The sequence below is a fragment of the Oreochromis niloticus genome, linkage group LG9, assembly GCF_001858045.2.
Source record: "Oreochromis niloticus isolate F11D_XX linkage group LG9, O_niloticus_UMD_NMBU, whole genome shotgun sequence".
In the NCBI taxonomy this organism is placed as follows: domain Eukaryota; kingdom Metazoa; phylum Chordata; class Actinopteri; order Cichliformes; family Cichlidae; genus Oreochromis; species Oreochromis niloticus.
In genome coordinates, this window is record NC_031974.2 from 33665226 (window position 1) to 33682473 (window position 17248).

Consider the following 17248-nt stretch of genomic DNA (forward strand, 5'->3'; position numbering starts at 1 on the left):
TACAATATAATATATACTAGGCTGTATTTGAAAAAGCAATGCCAGTGAACCACAGTGAGAGCCATTATCCACAAAGGGAGTAAACTGGAAACAATGGTGAACCTTATCAGAAGTGACTGACATACCAGAAGTCTCAAAAAACTCATCTGTGAGGTCATGAAAGAACCCAGAACAACACCTAAAGAACTGCAGGCCTCACATGCCTCAGTTTAACAGAGTATCTCTGATGCAACAATAGGAAAGAGAAAATGGCATCCATGGGAGAGTTCCAGGGCAAAAACCACTGCTGACCAAAAATAACACAAAGGTTCATTTACATCTGCCAAAAATATCTTGATGATAAAAATATTCTCTAGACCAGAGGTCGGCAACCCTGGGCACAGCTGGCACGCGAAGGGTTAACTGATGGCACGACCATAGCTGGAATGGCCATCGATGGTGATTTTTCGTTTTTATGGGCCGATGATTTTTTTTTTTTTTTTTTTTTTTGTAATGGTATAAACAATGAGAGGTGGTGGATTGGCCAGATGCTGGCTGATGTGTAAAAATAACTCAGTTGTTTGGTGGTGGCTGTGGCAGAGCTGCCGCAAAGGCCAGCAGGTGGATGAGGGAGAGGGGAGGCAGGAGGAGGAGAGACCCGAGGCAGCCGCCGGTCCGAGTGTCAGGTGAACTGAACTTCAGGTAAGAAGTTATGACCTGCAGTCTATCCGGGTCAGATATAAACCAAGTTTAGGTGGAGTTTATTTTCGTTGTGCTGACTTTTTACTGTCAGTTACAATAATACTGCGTACTAGCTAGCATGACGGAGTTTCTATACAGCTGGGTGGGTGCTATGATGTTACTGATAGTGAACTTTATTTTGTTCATAAGGTTAGTTAGTAGAGTTGCCAACCGTCCCGTAAAAAAACGGAATGGTCCCTCATTCAGAGAAAATATTACGTGTTTCGTATTGAGCTGAAAAGGAACAGTTTGTCCCGTACTTCAGCTAGAATGGAAAAAGACACAAAGCTGGAGTTATTCTGTCTTTACGCTGTCAGCTGTGTTTTCTTCTCTCATTCTCTCCCCTCTCTCTCCTGTTGCTGCTTCAATCATGAAACTGATCAATGATCAGCTGATCGGCTTTTCTCTCGTCTTTGTTTATCGCCCACTTTGCGCCAGAAAGAGGAAACCAGCGGATGTCGCGTTAAACAACAGCAGCACGTTTAAGCTTGATCAGCTGTTGTTAGAATTTATTTAATATTAATTTCTAGTATCAGCTGATGTTTGCTGGAGCCACAGCTGTAAAGCTGCTGGTCATGATGTCGGTTTGGATATGTGGTGAGAGGGAAACATGAAGATGAAACCAGGAGATGTCCTTACTGAATCATCAGAGCTGAACAGGTGATGGAGAAACAGGTTTACCTTTTAGGTGACATGGATGAGTTGAAGGGAAGTTATGAACTGTTTCTGAGAGACAAATAACACCAGGATCCTTTTCTAAGTAGCTGACAGCTGGTAACTGTGCAGGGGCGGGTCTAGCAAAGTTTTGCCAGGGGGCCAGGTAGGGCATTAACAGGGAAAGGGGGGCACAAAGAAATACTTTTCTTTCTTATTCTCATTTAAAATGTCTCGCTTTTATTAAATAATTATCTGAATTTTACAACCATTTGATGTAAAATGTATAGAAATCATACATATACCAACATGACAGTGTACATCACTGTCACAACAGTGTTTGCTTTCATTCAAAGGCTTTATGGCTTTAATACCTGGTGGGCCGGTCTCTAGTCAAAATGCCTGATTTTTTGTCTCAGTCCAGCCCTGGGCACGACTCGCAGTGAATTAATCTGAGAAGGTGCATTAAAAAATAAATAGCCGGGCCAGCGGTGCACATCACAAATTAGCTCGCATAGACACATTAGTTGTGCTGGTTCTTAATGACGGTATCTTAGCTAACAACCCCAACTACCAGATTCAACTTGTAATTATCAAAAATTAACTTTACCTACTGTTGGGATTTAATATATATTCTTAATGCTTATTTTCTGTTTATATTGTTTTATAGAGCCCAGTGTAGGAAAACGCCCTTGTGAGTTAGAATGTAGGCCAAAAGTCACAGAGTAGACTGCACGTCTTGTGCAGAGAACAGGAAGTTTCAGTGCACAGGCATATTAATAAATCAGACACAAAAAAGAGGAACGAAGTAAACTGAGTGTGTGTGACGTGCAGCGGAACTATATATATAACCATGCTGGCTTCTAATGATTTCAGACCTGAGCTTGTGTTCGTATGCTCAGCTCTCCATTCCCGGGAATGTCAAATAAAGATCATTTTTTGAGTTAGACCACTTTGAGCCGTGTTTTTCTTGGCCGTTAAAGAATACAAAGAACTGAATTTAACACTACTGGTGAGAGGGACGTTGCTAGCTGGCAGTTTTTTCAAGCGATGTTGAAATTTCCACATTCTGACACTTCAAATGCTTCAGGAGCTGCCCGCTCAGCGCAGCATCAGCACCACGGATACATCCGTAGACTCGAGACAGAATTCACAAAGCACTTTCGGGACTTTCAGGTGTATGGACCAATGTTTTCTTTTCTGATCAAACCAGAAAGCTTTAATGAGCAGCTGGGTTTGTCTCGCATTAACTGGCTGAGTTAATGCCAGTTAATGTGACATTGAAATGCAGATGATTGAACTGAAAAGCTCGACTCTGTGGGGGTCAAAGTTTGCAGAACTACGAACGCAGCTGGAATCCACAGCTGTGCGTGTTCATGGAGCTGCATTTTCACCTGCTGGACATCACTAACTGACAAGGTTAACTGTCTTCAGAACATTGCAGAGGCCTTATTGACAGTATTTGGCTCTACATATCTGTGTGAGCAGATTTTCTCTCACATGAGTGTCCTCAGGTAGCTGTCTGAATGCTGGACACTCGGAGACCTGTGTCTCTGAGTGGGAGACCAGAGATCAGATTAACATGTGTGTGTCTGTATTAACAAACATACCATATTGGCCCAGTTTATTTTTCTTATCATTGTTGTGAGGAGACCATAAATAGCATTTGTATTTTCTGTTGTACAGTTCATTTGCTGTTATGGATAAAAAGTGTCTTTTTTTTGTTTCAAAATAGCTGATAACTATTCGCTGATAGCTGCCAACATCTGTGAACAAATATAATTCTATAAAGTTTGTCTGTAACTGTTAATATAGAGCGTTTTTAAATTTATTGCTAATGCAGTCATATGGCACATTGACTTCTGAGGAAACTTTAGATGGCACTCATCATCAGAAAGGTTGCCGACCCCTGCTGTAGACCGACAAGACAAAAGTTGAACTTTTTGGGAGGTTTGTTCCTGTTACATCCAGCATAACACTAACACAACATTTTATAAAAACGATCATCATACTAACAGTCACTAACAGTAGTGTAATGGTCTGGGGCTGTTTTCCTGCTCCAGAACCCGGGTCACTTGTTGTAATTAATGGAAACATGAATTCTGCTCTCTAACAGAAAATCCTGAAGGAAAATGTCGAACCACCGGTTCGTGCCCTGGCACGAGTTAAAGGAATTCAGCAGACTGGGCCAAATTCCTTTCACAGTGATATGAAAGACACATTTCCTGTTATTGCAACTGCTTGATAACTGGTTGCACTGCCACACAACCAGTTATAAGGTGTAGTGGGCAATTACATTTTCCTGGTGACATTTTTAGTTCCAGGTGTTTTTTATTTGACTTTGTTATCTTTGCCTAATGTTAAAATTTGTTGATCTGAAAAATGTAAGCGTGACGCATATGCAAAAAAAAGAAGACATCAGGAAGGGGCAAATTTATTTTTCCATGAAATTCTCATGACTTGCTGACATTGATAGTAACCAGTTTCAGGCTGTGCTGTTTCAGATAAAAAGTGGATAGTTGTGCAAGTGCAAAAATTAGAACTGGGGCATTTGTTTAATTATCGTTCTAGCCAAAAATGTTATTTTGCTTGAACTTGGCAAACCTCTAACCACAAATAACACTAAAATCTTCTGTATTTGAAACAGGTTCCTGCCACTGTAAGATAGCTAGCATTAGCATTGGCACTGATGACAATTAATTGGTGTCTCTTTTGATTATCATGTATAGTAATATAGTGCAGCAAGGGCAGGTGCTGGCATTGCTTCGTTGTAGGATTTCTCTCCAGCTGTGACAGATACTGTTCGTCTTTTAAAATCTCACTTTTTTACCCAGGAGTGATTCTGTACTGTGCTCTGGCATCTTTCTAGGGTTTGTTTTAATATACAACTGAAGGTCATATTTGAAGATTAGTGCTGTCTGCTTCATTAGTACTTGATACTCAAGAAGTAGCTACTCAGTTTGTTCCATGTTCTTTATTTGTGAAGTATTTATAATTTCCATACAGTAACTTCACACACTTTTATTTTTTACTTTAGTTTCTGTGTCATAGCTTAGTTTAAACAAATTAGCATTTACACAAAATCATGGTTTTCTATAAAATATTTATTTTACAAATAATATTTCACAAAACTTCTTTCATTCGCACCAAGCTTCTCTAGCATTTCCACAGACACAATAACAGCAGGACACTTTTGCTTGCATAGTCACTGTGTTTATTTAGGATGATTCCTATTGAACACTATGGTACAGTACGATCTGTATATTGTGTGGTCTGCAGTGCCGGTGCAGGGGAGGCATCGCACCTGAGCAGCATCTCCAATCATGTCTCGCCGGCATAAAGAGTCTGTACTGGGTCCTGTCAGCTGTTGTTGTTGGTGATGTGTTCGGCTGGTGGCTGGAAAGCTGCAGCCATGTGTGTGTCACAGTAACCGGAACAACAAAGATGCTGAAAAGCATGTACACGTCGTCGGGTCTGCTGTGTTTTTGTTACAGTGGTGCCGAAACCCAGGAAGGGGGCACGGCAGACCCAGGACCGGGCCAGCAAGGGAAGGAGCTGGCCCAAATGGTAGCTGAGCTGACGGCCACACAGCGGGAGCAGGCGGCAGTGTCACGCCGCCAGCAGGAAGAACTCCAGGACAGCATCGAGCGCGGGATGCAGTTGATTTAGAATCCGGCAGCTTGGATGCGGTTCTGGCAAACACCGCCCCCACTGGTGTTCCCCGACGGCGTGGGAGTGGAGGATGTCCGGACTGTTCCGGCACTCAGGGTGAGGCCAGCCAGGACACAGCCTGCCAAAGGTGGAGGTGGAGGAGGAGGCGTCCGGGGGACCCACTCGGCCTGAGCCGGAGGTTGAAGCACCGGAGGGACGTGATCAGCCTGACCCGGTGGACAGCGCGCCTGGGGGGGGTCTGCATTGCCTGAGTCGTAGGTCGAAGCACGCCAGGAACCTACTTGGCTGGAGCTGGCGGTCAGAGTGAGGTAGAGTCCTGCGCAGATGAAGCCTGAGGTCACCATGCCAGAATCCAGCATGCTGTCGGGACCTGCCCCATCTCCACCAGAGGCCAGCATGCAGTGGGGTCCTGCGCACCGCCTGCCTTTCATGGCACCTGTGAGCCACGGCTCACATCCACGCCTGCTGCGTGGGTCTGCCGGAGGTTTCTTCCTGTTAAAAGGGAGTTTTTCCTTCCTACTGTCGCGTGCTCATAAGAGGTCATATGATTGTTGGGTTTTCTCTGTATGTATTATTGTAGGGTCTACCTTACAATATAAAGCGCCTTGAGGCGACTGTTGTTGTGATTTGGCGCTGTGTAAGTAAAATTGAATTGAATTGAATTGAAAGATTGAACAAAGGCTGTGAATACTTTTGTGCATGTTATATAGTTTCTAATATTGTACTTTTCTACTCTAAGAAAAGTGCTTTCTGTCTAACATTCACACTCATTCATACCCTGATGAGCACATCGGAGAGCAACCTGGGGTTATGCCCAAGTTATTCCTGGGCATGAAGACTGGAGCAGCCAGGTATCAAAACACCAACCTTCTGATTAGTAGGTGCAGTGCTCTGCCTACTGAGCTTCAGTCATCCCTGTACTGTTAACATGATAACATCCCAACCATGGAAGCTACTGAAGCCATACTGGTGTGTAGCTGACACCAGAATGAAAGCAGAGTCAGAATGAAGTGGTGTCATAGCTGGAGTCACCCCATTGCAGTGTTGTGCCTAGTTTTTCCTGCACAAACAAAAGTCTATTTTTAATCGAGTTTAAAGTTAATACTCTCACTCAGATTTCTGGCAGTCTGTTTGATGAATGCTTCAGTAATGGCATTACATATGTAATGCCAAGCACAAATGAATAGATCCCCCTCAGTAATAACACAGGAAGCCATTTAAACTTGGCAAGGCAGAGAGATTGATGTCTGAAGCAAATTGGTTTGCCTCACCTCTCCGTACTCTACATGTCACACTCTACATTTTGCTGACAAGCCTCTGTAGACAGCTGCCAATGTCTGTGATTAAAAAGGAAATGTAGGGCTTGACAATGAAACACTCACCAAGACACTTCAGAGTAATCAAATAAATCTGAGAAATCTGGATCCAGACACCTAAGTTATATTATATAGGCTGTATGTACAGTAGAGATAGCAGGTTGTTCTGTGGATTATAAAGTCGATACTATTTTGTGTGATCGCCCTAACTCAATGAAGGACAGGCATAAACATTCAGCAGGTAAAATAAGTATTGAAAAAGCTGAAATTTATTTAATACTGCGTACAAAAACAGCTTCAAGACCCCTCCTGTATGAAGAAACTAGTCGCATGCATTGCTGAGGTGTGATTTTGGCCCATTCTTCCACACAAACAGTCAGTAGGCCTCTTCTAAGAGATCTGACTGTTAGTTCTTTCCATAGATTTTCAGTTGGATTCAGGTCAGGTGATTTGCTATTCTAATAGCTTTATTTTCTTTCTCGGAAACCAATTCAGAGTTTCCTTGGCCGTGTGTTTGGGATCATTGTGTTGCTGAACCATCCCGATTTCATCTTCATAATCCTGGTAGATGGCATCAGATTTTGATCAAGAATGTCTCTGTACGTGTCAGTGCCGTATGCTAAAAAAACAGCCCTTTACCATGTTGCTCCCACCTCCAGACTTCACTGTTCATGTGATGTTTTTGGAGTGATATGCAGCACCTTTTGTCCTCCAAACATGGTGTGTTTTATGCCATCCAAAGAGTTCAAGTTTGGCCCGTCTGACCAGACTATGTTAAACTGGCCATTGTGGTTGAATCCATTACTATTTTTCTCTTTGAAACAATGGTACCTGCTGATTTCAGGAGAACTGCAGAGAGCTACAGAAAGAGCTCTCCTTGGTCCTTGGCTCTTGCCACTCCTCTGTCTGAAATCTCCTGGGGAGCACCTGGTTGTGGCCAGGTTATGGTGACATTTATTTAATTTGAAATAATCCAAATTAAGTTTGTCATTCTGCAGTGGATGAGTTAGAAGTAAAATTTGTTGTTAATATCGCAAAAAGTTGATTCTGTGCATCTGGAAGTAGGATTTTCAGCCCAGAAACGTTTCAAGAAAGCTCCAGCCGATCCAGGAGAGAAGAACAGCTGCTGACTAAGCGAAGCCCCACAGTGATCTCTTTTGTGTCAGGAATACTGGAATAGTTAAGACATGTTTTCTCTAAGCACCGCGTCTCTGTAGCTGTTAAACCCCAAAATACGCTGCGGCAAAAACTGGTCCACCCCAAGGATCGGGTCCCCCGACACAAACAGAGTAACATAGTGTACGCTGTTAAGTGCCAGGAGGATTGCCAGGATTTATACATCGGGGAAACCAAACAACCTCTGGCAGAGCGGATGGCACAACACAGAAGAGCAACCTCATCAGGCCAGGACTCTGCTGTCTATTTACACCTACAGGCCAGTGGACACTCTTTCAATGATGAGGATGTACACATCCTGGACAGGGAGGAACGCTGGTTTGAGGGCGGAGTCAAGGAGGCCATTTACGTGAAAAGGGAAAGCCCATCTCTGAATTGAGGAGGGGGCCTAAGGGTACATCTTTCGCCATCAGTGTGTGAATGTGTGTGTGAATGGGTGGATGACTGGATGTGTAAAGCGCTTTGGGGTCCCTAGGGACTAGTAGAGCGCTATATAAATACAGGCCATTTACCATTTACCATCTTACAATGCTGTGATTGGAGCCATTCCCCAACTCTTTGTGAATGGGACTCATGGCCATTGATTAGTGGTTCTTCATCAATGATCATGAGAATTTGCATAATTATGATGAAGGAACTGACCTCCCCGCCCATTGTTCCTTCAGTGGGCTGGTTTCAGTCATTATGCAAATGTACTGTTTATAAGATTGGGGAAACCTGCAGTCAGCTGAGACTGAAGAAGTCACTTGGATGAGTGACAAAACACACACACACATTCTTGCACACGTGCTTACACGTGCACACACATACACACACATAGTGCCTTGTCTTTTGTAACCAAGGGGGGTTTACGGTGGGAGGTGCTTGTGTTGTGTATTGTAACAGTTTGTCAATAAAAAGGCTGCGAGGAGAGCTGCTCTTTGAAGGACTTGGTTTGGAGACAGGTGAGGAGCATTTAGCTCCACAGCCTGATTCTGACCAAGCTTCCCTCGTTAGCGAGTAAAAGACCGGTTGAAGATGTTCTGTCTTGTTTTCGTTCTTCATGAGGAATAAGTCTCTAAACTAGCGGGGCCTGTGGAAACACAGACTCAACAACTACTGCCACTCATTCTATTTTGGTCTCGACCAGGCCTCAATTCATCGTCTTCAGATGGTCCAAAATGCAGCTGATCACCTGCTAACTGGTACCAAACGGAGAGAGCATATAACCCCAGTTTTAGCTTCTCTACACTGGCTTCCTGTCTCCTACAGGATCCAAATTAAACTTTTACTTTTTGTTTTTAAGTCGCTCAACGCCCGAGCCCCTTCTTACCTGTCTGAGCTCCTTTCTGTTTATGCTCCAGGAAGGTCCAGCTCAAAATTAATGCTGTCCATCCCACGGACTAATCTCAAATCTCGTGGCGATAGATCCTTCTCTGTGGCAAGTCCCAGACTTTGGAATAGTCTTCGGTTAAATATTAGATCTACACAAACACTTGGTCAATTTAAATCACTACTAAAGACATATTTTTATGCCCTGGCTTTTAACACACTATGACCCAAGCATTTTGCTTTTATTTAATAGTCTTAGTTATTGTTTTAATTCTTTTATTGTCCTATCATTGTTTTATATTGTTATTATTGTTTTACATTATTTCTTTTTAATGGCATTTTTATATTGTTAAGCACTTTGTGCAGCATCGTCTGTCTGGAAATGTGCTATATAAATAAATTTGACTTTGACCTTGATAGAGGGTTCTGGCTGCTCAGCAGTCCTGGCTCTGCTTTGTCCAATATTTGTATATAACATAAATGGAAACAAGAGCTGAAAACTTTTGTGTGGGAATACAAATGATTAGATTTCATATTATGAGTACTTCAAAAAGACTGAGTGTGAGGGAGCCACAAGACTTCCATACATTTGTGCACTAATAATCCACAGGTTTGTTGATGGAAACATGAAATGACTTCTGAAGAATAGCGTGTACCTATCTCCACCATGTAATCAGGCCAACAACAACTTGACCAAAGTACTGCCTGGAGCTCTAATTGTGTTTTAGACAGGTGTGTGTGGCTGCAGTGATATTATTTAAAAGGTTAGTTATTCAAACTTTGGCAGAGACTAACTGAAAGTGATTCAAAAAATGAAGAAACATATATTCAATAAATATCCTGTAGACTGCATTTTACTGAAGGAGATATGTTCAGTGTCTAAACGCAACAATTGTCACTTCGGCATCATGAAAACACAAAGAAAATTTCTTAATTTATCCAGTCATAGGAAAGAACTGCACAACATAGCCTAGCAAAACACCACTGTACTATGCAAATATTTTACACTCAAAGTTGAAAAGCATGAGATTTTTAAAGTCCTGATTAATAAAAAAAAGATGAAGAATAATGAAAGAGAGGGAAACAGAACACTTTGATCCATTGTGTGTGCTAGTACAAAACACAGTTAGACCCTTGGAGGCTAACAGATGCCAGAGTGGAGCTAAACACAGACATGCCTCTTCTCTCTTTCTCTCCTTTTTCTGTCTGATCCAAGGGTGATGGTGGCACCAAAACAAGGCCATAATTAGATATTAACATACATATGTTACACAGTTGTTGTCCAGGAAACAGCTCCAGTGTGTATGGGTGCTCAAATATCTTTATGCCGTCCTCATTTAAGTAAGTGCATTAGAAAAAACAGACTTCTACATTTTTTAAAACAAAATACAGTTTAACAGTTTAAAAGAAGAATGAAGTCTGTGTGAGGACAGGGTTGGCAACATTTCAGGCTGAAGCCATTCAGATTTGGAACTGTAAGACATGCTACCCAGTCAAACTCTGCTTAGTATATAGGAAGTCATCCCAGACAGGAGTACAGCTCTTTGACAAAATACATTTTGCAAAGTGAGTAAACTATAAAGTAATGTGTGTCCGTTTTCTGTGGTGGAGTTGTTCCACCTACAGAGCTGCAGGCTGTTGGCGACATTTCTCCTGAACAGACCGAGCATCAGATCTGGCTAACGGTGCCAGAGGCTCCTCACCTTCGTCCTCCTAAAATGTCAAGCGATTTCTCACACACTTCAAGAGACTGCACACTTCAAATCAGTTCCCTATAGCATGGTGGTGCACTGGCTAGTACTGTGTGACGGGGTGTGGTCAGCAGCGCAGCTGCGGTGGAGGTGGACGCACCTCAGCGGCATCCGCAATCAGGCCTCGCCAGCTCGAAAGTCTGTACTTCGTCCTGAGCTTTGTTGTTGTTGGTGTGTGTTTGGCTGGTGCCTGAAAAGCTGCAGTGGCTGTAAACAAACAGCTGTAATAAAACAAGTTTGCTAAAAAGCGGTGAGATGCGGTTGGTTCTGTCGTGGGTTTGTTTACAGTGGTACCGAAACTCAGGATTGGGGCACGGCAGACCCAGGACCGGGCCAGCCAGGGAAGGCGCTGGCCCAAATAGTGGCTGAGCTTGCGACCACACAGAAGGGGCAGGCAGCGGTGGCATGCCACCTTTGGGAAGAACTACAGGACCGGACCGAGCACTGGATGCAGGTGATTGAGAGTCTGGCAGCTCGGATCCCACACTGCCGCCACTGGCATTCCTCGACGACGTGGGAGTGGCTGAGGTCCGGACTCCTCCGGTGCCCGTGCCTGTCCACAGGGTGAGGCCAGCCTACCTCTGCACCCATTCCTGCTCCCCGGAGGAAGGCAGCCCAGCTGGTGGTCAGGGCACATGAGGGACCTGCAAAACCCGATGTCGGCGTGCTGTCTAAATTGGCCTCGCTTCCAGCAGCACGGCTGCAGGGGAGGCGGACACACCTGAGTGGCATGTGCAATCAGGCCTCGCCAATTTAAAAGTCTGTACTTCGTCCTGAGCTTTGTTGTTGTTGGTGTGTGTTTGGCTGGTGGCTGAAAAGCTGCAGCCGCGTGTAAACAAGCAGCCGTAATAAAGAAAGTATGCTGAAGAGCGGTGAGATGTGGTCGGGTCGTGGATTTGTTACATACTGTCACCCCAGAGAAAGAGGGGTCATGGTTCAAGCTCGAGCTGGGGCTGGTTGTGAGGAGTTTGTATATTCTAGTTGTACCTCTGTTGATTACCTCTGAGGTACCCTGGCTTCTTCAACAGTCCAATGATAATGTTATACACTATACATTCATTTAGTACTGACTGTACTAAAGTATGGCAAGGAAATATCTCTTCTTACATCACTACACCACCAGCAGCCTGAACCATTGATACAAGGCCGGATGGCTCCATACGTTTATATTGATTATGCCAAATTTTGACCCTACCACTCCACTGTTGTACCAGAAGTGGAGACCAGCAAGCATTTTTTCCAATCCTCAGTGGTCCAAATTGTAGCCTCAGTTTCTTGTTGTTGACTGACATGAGTTGTACACTGTTTGGCCTTCTGTTGCTGTCGCTCATCTGTTTAAGATGCTGTTCTGTATGCATTCTTTGTAAACTCTGAAGTTGGTATGTAGGAAAATCTGAGTAGCTAAGCCGTTTCTGGAATACTCAGACCAGCATGTCGAACAGCAAAAACTATGTTTGATTATTTAAATCACGTTTATTTAAATCATCTTTCTCAGTTTTGAACTTCAGGAGGCCATTTTGACCATGTCAGTCATTCCTGAATACACTGGATTAAAGGAATGTTCTGACCTACCTCTGGTTCTCACCCCTAGTATGATGAAGTGTTTTAAGAGTCTGGTGATGGACCACATTGTTTCCGCACTCCCTTCTGCAATTAACCCATTCCAGTTTGCATACCAGTCAAAGTGACTGGAAATATGGTGTCTTAGAAATATGGTGTCTAACCAAATACTTACTTTAGACTGCATACTTTGTCCTCCAGTAACACTGTAAAGAATCTTGGAATATGTTTTAACCAGGCTGTTTCCTACAGTCTGCAGGTATATAGTGCTGCCTTTATTCATTTGAGCAGCTCCCAGTTTGGATTTGGGAGGCAGGCTTAATGTTTTCTTCTTCACGCAACTTATTACATACTCTGTGTGTTTTATACACCACTACTGTGTTTAATTATTAGTCATAATTTAACTCTTATCCTGTCTTTCTGCCCCTCACCCACAACCCTCCTTAAGCCTGGTTCTGCTGGAGGTGTCACCATCGGGGGTCATGTGATTGTTAGGTTTAAAGTCTAAGTCTCCAGGCTCTTTACCTTACAGTAGAAATTCCCTTTAGATTATTGCTGTTGTGAACTGGTGCTGTATGAATCACAGATTGTAAAAGTTTCTGAATATTTGTAACAGAAGTAAAGTGAATTCCTCAGATGGTTTCAGATGACTCAGTATCATCAGCTGTGATAGATGTTCAGATTGCTGACCTGGCACTGGTGTAATGATTAATAATAATGTGGTTTTACAGTCAGCAGACCATATGATATATTATTTACAGCACTTCCTCTGAAGCCCAGATGGTTAGGAGGAAGGGAAGGACAGAAGCTCCAGGCTGTGTCACTCTGCGTGATTCTTTCTCTTCAGTTGTGATTAGAGATCGTAAAGTTCGATGTTCACTTCTTTTGTCTGGTTTATGGTCAAATAAGAACAATTGTTGGCCTACCAGAGCAATGTTTCTGAGCTTGTTTCTCTTTGCCCTGCACATTAGTAACTGCAGTGGGCTTCACACCTCTAACTTTTTCTTTAGTTATTGTTTAATAGGTTCAGATAAGAACCCTGTGCTCAACAATTCATTTTTGAAATATTACATTCTTGATGAGTTTGATCTGTTTTAACTATTGTAACCAGGTCCACTGTCTTACATAAAAAGTACTGATTAAGTAGAAGCTGATGACACTGAAATGTAGTTATGTAGGAAGAAATGAAAGAGAATTTAAAAGAAAAAACAAACTATTTTCTGTTGCCTACATTGTAGAGGGTGACTTTGCATCCACTAAGCAGTGAAATGAGAGCAGTAAGGGGTGAAACTGAGATTCAGCGGTTGGGGGAACCCTGAGATCTGTTGTAGTGGCTAAACATGGAATCACAATCATTTCTAATGTGAGCTCCACGTTAGAGCTGACTTGCTGCTCTCTGCGGATTTAGCACACTGAATACAACATGATGTAACGAGATGTTTTTACAAGGCTATTTATATATGTCTTGATATGATACATAGAACAGAATAGAATAGAATAAAATAACCTGTACACGTACAACAAAATCGTGGGTGCTCCACACCAACTGTGCTGGAATAGAATGTAAATAGTAGACAGCAGGAATAAACAGCAAACAGGAGAAATACATACAAAGTTAACAGAAGGCACACATTACAGTTGCAAAGTGCTTGAAAGTAGTGCAAAGAAAAGACTTGTTGCTTTGAATAGAGTCCATGTGTGAGTGACCTCAGTGATGGCATTTACTCAGACCGTGGCTCAGATTAGTGAGGTTAGTGGGCAGGGTGGGGTGTGGGGGGATAGTGTTTTTTGACAGTCTGAATGACCCAGGGGAAGAAGCTGTTAGTGAGTCTGGAGGTGTTTGGCTTGATTGACCAGAGGGGCCGACCGAGGGGAGCGGGTCGAACAGGTGCTGAGTGGGGGTGCGAGGGGTCATCACCCGTGATGGCTTTGCTTTTCCTGAGACAGGAGGATCTGGCGTTGGCCTCCAGGGGCGGCAGAGGGCAGTCAATGATTTTTTGGGCAGTTTAATGACCCTCTGCACAACCTCCCTGTTCTCAGTAGTGGCCCCTGCGTAGCAAACACCCAGACAGGAGGAGAGCACACTCTACTGAGGAGTGGTAGAAGGCCAGCAGGTCCAGGTTGTTCTTCCTCAGGACACAGAGAACCTGCAGCTGCTGCTGGGCCTTCTGGGGTTGTGGGTCCAGGTGAGATTGGTGGAGAAAACTTGAAGGTGCAGACAGATTCCACCTGTTCTCCATTTACAATGTGAGGGGAGTGGACCTGTCTGTGCCTCCTGAAGTCCATGATGAGTTCTTTTGTTTTAAGGACTTTAATGTCATTGGCATAATGACGTTGGTTTGGTGGGTTGGTGTGCAGTCATATGTGTAGGGGGCTGAGAATGAACGCTGAGCTGTAGTCCACGAAGAACATCCCCATATATCTCTTCCTGTTCTCCAGATGGCTCAGCGCTCTGTGAAGGGTGATGGTGATGGCATCCTCCGTGGACCGATTTGCTCTGTAAGCAAACTGGCGGGGTCGAGAGTGGGGTGGCAGACACTGTCTGATGTGCTGACACACTATCGGCTACATAACTACAGACGTGAGGTAATCAGTGAGGTTGTCTGTACCAGTCTTTTGGGGGATGGGAATGATAGTGCAGGCCTTCAGACAGGGGGAAACGTGACTCAGGGAGAGGTTGAACTGCCAGCTGGTCGTCAAATAATGACGTCCATAGGACTTCTGTGTAGGGGCTATTTATAGTCCAAAATGTTGCCTTTTCAATGTCAAACTCATTTTAGACATTGTTTTTATGTATAGGCTCTGTAGTCTCATGTTTCCAGAGGGTAGAGGCCATGTTTTCTCTACAACAACAGTTATGTGTGAAGGGATGCAGATGATTAGCGGACATGTCCATGATGGCGGTTGCAGCTGCACGGTGGATTTGGAGCAGAAATGTCCCCAGCTTCTCACCGACAGTTTGTAAACTGTGTGTATTAACAAAGCGTGTCGAGCACATAGTCCAGGTCATACGTACACACTTGCAGAAACTTCTCATACTTTCCGTTGCAGCGTCTTTCAGAGCAGGCTACCGATGACAACATTTCCTTTCTCTTACAAAGCTTTTCACAATAAAACAGGATGCCAGCCTCACTAAAACAAGTGCAAATGCGCTTTTAAACGTATTAAACACATTGTGACCCAAAATGTTATATTTTATATTTTAACATGGATTTACACGTTTTTAATATTTCAACACATTTTAATAAAGTACAGCTTTAACCTGGTTACAAACAAATATGTTGATTAATTAAAATAAACCAGTTAAAGAAAAACAGGAAAATGTAAAATAACAAAAAACATTTTTATATCTCCTCACTCTTCTCTGTTTTCCTCTTCTGTCTTCAGCTCTCCTCTCACTCGTTCCTCGACACTCTTTGCTTGTTACCTCACTTATTTGTTTTATTTGGCCATCACCGTCTGTCTCTACTTCCTCCCCTGCAAGTCTGTTGTGTTTGGCTGTTTCCTCTTTCGATTCATTTTCTTTTTTTCAATAGTACTGTTGTTCCAGTGGCAGAACTGCCAGCACATCTCTAAATACAGGGGAACAAATAGAAAGACAGATTTAACATATCAGCTCATGTTTACATGCAGTCATAGCTGTCTGCTCGGGTTTCACCACACAGGCAGCATAGGAAAGAAATCTCTGAACACTAATAGAAAATCCAAAATAAAGACATCAAGAAGTAGGAAATCAGACATCTGCACAGTATGACACAACAAAGCACACCACCAACCTGAGGATGCATTCAGTCCATTCTGATTTGAAGTGAGAGACGTGACGCAGAGGTATCTGTCTGGCAGCCATAATAAGATCTGTTTGAATTCTCTAAATGCTAAAGAAAGTTTCAAAGTTTCCTGTATTTCTTCCTTTAGCAGAGGAAACAATGGACCGTCCTGAAAGGGGAGGAGAAAACGCCGTCCTCATTGCCACAGACATATTGACCTGCTGATATATTTAGAGTTTTTAACAGGAGCCTGTTAAACTCACAGCTGAACATCACACTACTGGAATCAAAACTACTTCCTGTTGAGCTGTTACTGCACGAAGAACACAGAACGCTTTATCAGCCTAAGATTATGATCTATATTAACTGATAAAATGTACTTAAGGTTCTGTCTAATCAGTGTTCATTTCTAATGTCCTTAGCATTAGTTTTTACTTCAGTACAGTTCAACTCGGATAAATGATGAAAGGAGGGAATTTTCCTGCAGTCACAGAGATCCTAAATAGGGAGGAAGAAAGGAGTCACACTGCAGCTAAATGTAAGAAAATAAGGTGTACTTAATTTTTTATTCTATGGGAAAGATTTAATATGGTAGGCAAATTACTGTGATGTCACAATTGGAGGATGAGATTTATGTGGCTCAAAATCCTGAGCCTGATGGAGAACGGTGCAGGCCTGCTAACCAAAGTAATCCAGAGTGAGCTCAGGTTACGCACGTCTTTCTCTCTGCAAACAGCGAGGCAACTCAGATAAATGAGATGACACTGAAGGAAAATCAATATGCTTTTAATATAAGTAACAACTTCTGATAGAAATGACTGAGCAAAGGATTATTAGGACATCGGGCACAGAGCAAGATTTATCAGGTAGAGTTTCTTTACAAACTCTTGCACCCTGTAAACATGAAATGTGTGTGGAACAGCTGAATAATGTTTTTACATTATTGTCAGATTACGAGCCATCTCAGTTACTATGTTACTGTGCTGTGTGTGTGTATGCGCACATCACTACTTATTTTTAATAGCAAATTGCAACATTCAGGCTTGGATCTGACACAGTAACAGTTTTATTTGTTACACATTCAGCAGAGGGAATACACTCACTGTGTGCACACTGCTGAGAAAATGACATTTCTGCTTTGTTTCATGAAAACAGCATTACTGAAGAACAGTAAGTGGACTCACCTCGAAACACTCAGCGTGAGGACAGAGCCAAAGTTTTGGTTTTTGAGCCATCCATGCATAGTGTGATTATGCACTCGTTCCAATAATATCTTCCCTTCTTGAAAATAAACTGTCCTATTAGCAACTATCAAAAACAC

The 17248-nt window shown here is 43.0% G+C and overlaps 2 protein-coding genes across 3 annotated transcripts in view; both read left to right on the forward strand.

Moving 5' to 3' along the window:
* Positions 1-17248, forward strand: part of LOC112847800 (syncytin-A-like) — a 670150-nt gene that overhangs the window by 218223 nt on the left and 434679 nt on the right. The gene's annotated exons all lie outside the window — the stretch shown is intronic.
* Positions 1-17248, forward strand: part of plppr5b (phospholipid phosphatase related 5b) — a 125782-nt gene that overhangs the window by 77709 nt on the left and 30825 nt on the right. The gene's annotated exons all lie outside the window — the stretch shown is intronic.